Source organism: Setaria italica, chromosome VII (assembly GCF_000263155.2).
Source record: "Setaria italica strain Yugu1 chromosome VII, Setaria_italica_v2.0, whole genome shotgun sequence".
Lineage (NCBI taxonomy): Eukaryota > Viridiplantae > Streptophyta > Magnoliopsida > Poales > Poaceae > Setaria > Setaria italica.
In genome coordinates, this window is record NC_028456.1 from 12,972,776 (window position 1) to 12,978,498 (window position 5,723).

Genomic DNA, 5,723 nt, shown 5'->3' on the forward strand with positions numbered 1-5,723 from the left:
TGGGAGCATGCCCAGTGACCACTGACAGAATAGGATCATGATTCCCAACATAAAACCATCTTTTTTTCCAGTCGCCATGAGAATCAGGCAAGTCATACTCGAGATAAGCACTCGAATTCCTTAGCTGAAACCTAGCCGCTCCGAAAACCTCTATTCTAGTCGCACTAGGTTGCGGCTTACAGCGAAACAACTTCCTAAAAAGCTCAAGACTAGGAGGGACACCTAGGTATACTTCACACAAGTGTACGAAGATAGCCATATGGAGTACGCCATTGGGGTTCAGGTGAACTAACTGAAGATTGTAGTACCCGAAAATACCTCTGAAGAAGTCGGAAGTGGGCACGACCAGTCCTCTCTCAACGAAGTGTGCAAGCATGACAGTCTCCTTCGGCTGCTCCTAAAATTGCCACGCATTGCCAAAAGCAGGCCTCCACTCGAGTTGAAGCTTCGACTGAAGAAGCTTAGCATCAACCAAAGCCTGAACCGCCGGTTCCTTTATCACAGAGTGCTGCCAGGTGATCCCAGGCGGCGGTGGTGCAGTCTGGTTTGTTGGGCCACACTTCGGCACCGGCAGTGCAAGCTCTTTCCCCTTTTTGGATTTGGATCTCACCTTACTGGCGGCCGCAGCTTGACCCTAGGCTTTCTCCGGTTTCTTCCCCATCTTCTTGACACACATCAGTCAGCCTCGGGAAAGGGGAAGAAAATAAGGATTGGCAGCAGATCTCACTCAAGGGAAAGGAGAAAGCAACAATGGAGGCGGCGGCACAGGAAAGGGCGGCAGCTCAAAGATGAACAGGAAAGAGGTGCGCAAAATAGATCTACTAAAAAAGAACGTAACGCTAACCACCAGCGGGCCTGCCCTGTTATATCTCCATCACCTCCGGATTCCAAGCGTTAATTAAGCAACGGTCAGATATAAATCGGATTTATAACCATAATACCCAACGGATACTCAAATCCAGAGCTTTGACCACTTCATCAACCACGAATAATCATCTAATTGCTTGCGGGCTGCAAATACTGTACCCGCTGGACAAAGTTTTCTTTTTTCTGAAGACTACTAAAGCATAAAACCAGAACATAGGATTGACCCTCAGCCTGATTCTTCAATTCAACCTAAGGCTCGGGGGCTACTGCATATAGAGTGCGATTGTCATCGCACTGCCATATAATATCTCCAAGGCAAAAGTAACTCGAAGCAGAGACAGATAGAATACCTTCCAGCCACGCGACAGTACTCGAGTACTCGAAGATATTACAACCACCTAGTAAGCACTGGGATTTACTCGGATAACGACTCCTGAGTACTCGGAACTGTTCCACTTGACTACAAAGTACTCGGGGCTTATCGGGCATACATCCCAGGCCCACAAGTAGGCCCTGTACAGCCCACTCAGGGGCGTACTCGGACGTGATCAAAGGCTCGGGGGCTATGCGGCAGAGGAGTGTGGCCCACTCGGACTCCTGAAGACTAGTCGGTATACATAAGGAAACTACTATGTCTAGACCGAGTAGGACTCTGTAACCGTACTCGACTAGGTTCTACCCTATAACCGTGCTCCCCCGATCATATAATAAGGGCGGGCAGGGACCCCCTCCAGACAACTCATCTAAGTTCAATACAATCAACACACAGGACGTAGGGTATTACGCGATCTAGCGGCCCAAACCTATCTAAATCGTGTTCCTTGTGTCACCATCGACTCCTTGATTCTCGATGACACCCACCGCACAAAAGACCACCTAGGGTACCCCCTAGGTGGGTTGCCGGTCTAAAACACCAACAACTATCGCCTCACGCTGGACTGCCTCAGCACCCTGATGCCCCTCCTCGCCCGTCACATCGACTACCTCTTCCTCGACTGCACCTTCACGCGATGTCCCCTGCAGTTCCCCACCAAGGAGGACTCCATCCATCAGGTGAGCTCCTGCTTCGCCACATCCATATGTATTCGGCGAATTGCTGCCCGATTGGAGCTCCTAGGATCTGAGTTCCCCACCCAATTGTTGTAATAAACTGTTCAGATGAAGAGAATAAACTGTTTGATATGTTGAGTGGCCTGCACTTTAGAATTAATTATTTATAGACCTCTTGAGAATAAACTGTTTGATATGTTGATATGTCAAGGCAAGGAAGGAGAAGCTCGAATCCAAGAGGACCAAGCTTAGCCCGGTATGACCATTTCTCTCCCTCCATTTCATTTCTGATGATGTCAATAATACCTTAATTGATCACTTAGATTGCACATGTAGTTCTGGTGTATTGTTTATGACTTGGTAGTGTTTGCTATGGCACATTTTCTGCCCCTTGTATGAATGGTTTAATTTGTTTGATGTATATATTTTGAGCAAATTTCATTGGTTGAATGTATTAGTACTGGAGTTCTGTGTGAATGTTTTGCCTATATAGTACTGGAGTTCTGTAATTGCAGATAGATGCAGTTGCTGTGAAATTGGGGGCCTGTTAAATGTACTCTGTCGTGTAGTGTAATCATGATTGGTCTATTAGGTCATTCATTCTTAAGCTGATCCTTGAGTTCATGACTATGTTAGATTTGTTACTATATGTTCTTCTATTGAGCTATTAGTCAGCCTTTTGGTCTCACTTGTATGTTTGTCTACTTGAAAAAAAAATAAAAAATTGGGTCAGTCTATCCTGCACTTAAAATTGTGTCAGTCTATCCTCCACTTTCATCCCCAACATTATCAGCAAGTGCAGCTACTAGAGCGTGCAATGCACTTGGACTTCTTCAAGTATAGTGATGATAGCACAGAAAGTTGGGCTGTGTTCGGCTAGCTATGTTCGGCTGGCTGCGAAGGCTTTCCAGCGAGCAAGCAGCTGCAGCGTGCTCTCTTCCACCGCAGCCAGCCTAACATATAGTATTGGCTGCTGGTTGCAATGCAGTCTTGTTTACTATTGTTATACTGCACAGGCCCACATGATTATGACACCTAGATGCTTAGTCTCAATTCTCGCCTTGACTGATCGAGATATAACATAGTGCTTTAAAAGTTCTTTCTTCTGCTTTCACATTACCATGCACTTAACATACTGTGGGTCTATACAGTGATCTTTGTAATTTTATCAGCATCTATAATCCTCTTCAGTTTTACTGTGAACTTAAGAAAAAGGCAATTTAGTCTAGGATGTTGTGCACTTAACATCCTATGAAGTATGATATGCATACACATAACCTGTTTGAATAAATGCCTTGATGCTCAACTAGTATGCCAACTTTCGCACTTGTGTTTTGCACTTGTCAACCTGTTTGATTAACCTGTTCATGATTCTAATTCTGTCAGTGATTCCTTGTTCTTTTTCCAAATACAGGAATGAGAAATCCCTGCTGACGAGCGACGACTTCTCAACGTTACCCATGTTTTGGACAACCTGAACATCCGATTTGGTTGCAGATTATTGACGAGAAGGTCTGGTGTTTGCAAGATGAAAACATAATGTAATCATCTTTTGTGATGTGCTTCTGAATGTAACCTGAGATGTTGAATCTTTTTTTTTATTTATGAGATGCTGATCTAATATGCTGTAATTCTAATAAATGGGCTAAAAATGTACTATGTCTTTTGGGTTTTAATGATGCTATTATAAATGGGTTGACTGTCTGAGTGGGTTGAAATTTGATGGGCTTCTTTGATGGGCTGAAATGTTTATGGGCTGAAATACATGTCGACAGCCACGTAAGCAGCCACGTCGGCATACACATCAACAGCCACGTTGGCATACACATCAGCAGCCACGTCATTGGCTCTTTCCACATCATCATCATTATCCACGTCACCAGCCACGTTGGCCGCCACGTGGCAACCATCTGTGATATTTATTTTCGTCACAAAACATGGGGCCTAGGCTGGGTTGCACAGGTCTGAGGGTGGTTTGTGACAGTTTTAAAAAGTCATAGATTGTGTTGATCTGTGACGAAAATGATGAAAACGTCACATGCGTTAATCTGTGACGCTCAATACATGACGTTATCTGAAATCATCACAGATGCTGCTTTATGACAGTTTTTGAGCGATCTGTGATGGATTTGGTCTGTCACAAATTAACAGATTTCTTGTAGTGCAAATGTGGATTGCCTCATCATGAAGTCTGTCCTCTTTGTGATCAGGAGGAGGAAAACATTCAGCATCTGATGGTTGGCTGTGTCTCTACAAGACAGATTTGGTCCCTGATCCTCCAACCTTTACATCTGTTAGCCCTGATAAGTGATACCCTCACCTTCTGAAGCTCGTTTTTCCGTTTGCTGGAAGAAGACATTGTGCTCAGTCCCTAAGGAGATAAGGAAAGGGCTTAACTCGCTGATTATTTTGATTTCTTGGGAAGTTTGGAAACACATGAATTCATGTGTTTTTGAGAATGCTAGACCTAGCATCTCCTTGCTGCTCGAGACATTGGCTGATGAGATTAGCTTTTGAGGCATTTGGGGCATCTAAACTTCAGGAACTCTTGGTGAGGTCGCAGGCCCCAACAGCCTAGGTCTAGAGGTCTTTGGTCGAGGTCGTGTTTATTTTTGTGGGGCGTCTATAGGCCTTTTATATGTGGGGGTGTGGGGGTGTGTTCTGTGCTGGGGTTTTAGTCCTTAACTGGATTCTCTCTTTTCTCTCACACGTAGCTCTCGTGTGTAGTTCGAGAAACAAATATTATTATCGTAATCATGATTATGAAAATGATTTAGTAGTCAATCGATTCATCTTCTGTACATATATGGTCCTGTTTGGCACCAGCTCTGGATGGAGCTGCTCCACTCCAGAACTCCAGGTGGAGTCAGCTCCACTCCAGAACTCCAGAATAAAATGAGGTGTTTGGCTAGATGGGTGCTCTCAGCTCCAAAAAAATCAATTTTGAGTGTGGATTGCCATTGTTACCCCCCAATTTAGGTCCCACTTGTCATTCTCTCCATCCCCATCTCCTTCTTCCTCAGAAAGGCTGCCCGGCAACCACGACACACCGTTCCCTCCTCTTTTTTTCCTTGCCCTGGTGCTCCCGTCGCCTCCCAGGAGCAAGCAAGCAGCTCACCTGCAGCCTTGATCTCCCTACTCTGCCATCGAATCCAACAACCAGGGCACCAGCTACTCCAATCAGTCTCCCCTTCCTCTCTAATCTCTATCTCTCACACGTCAACCACCAGCAGCACAAATCCATGGAGGCCAAGACATTTCCGGTCCTCTGCTCCTCCCTTGCTCGGGCAGAGCAAGCAGATCAGCACCCCATCCCCTTCTCTGCTCCTCCCTTTCCCCGGCGGCGTGAGGGAGGCACGGCCGCCCGCCGGCGGAGACGCGCCCGACGGGGCCACGGCGCGGCTGCCTGCCGAATGTGAGGGAGGGGCTGGCGGCCTGGTCCAGCAGTGGAGGGAGGCAGCGGCCGGCCGGCGGCGTGAGGGCGGCACGGCCGCCTGCCGACGGAGACGCGCCCGACGGGGTCACGGCGCGGCTGCCTGCCGTATGTGAGGGAGGGGCCAGCGGCCTGGTCCGGCGGTGGAGGGAGGCAGCGGCCGGCCGGCGGCGTGAGGGCGGCGACGGGGGGTTGCTGCCGGCAGCGGGGGGATGCTGCCGGCGGGAGGGGGGGCCTGCAGCGACAGGGCCCTGCGGCCGGCGGGGGGGAGGGGGGGTTCTCCGGGTGGCTGGTGGCGGGCCCTGCGGCTGGCGACGGGGGGCTTCTGCCAGCGGCGGGGGGCTGCGGCCGGCGGGAGGGGGGGGGCCTCCGG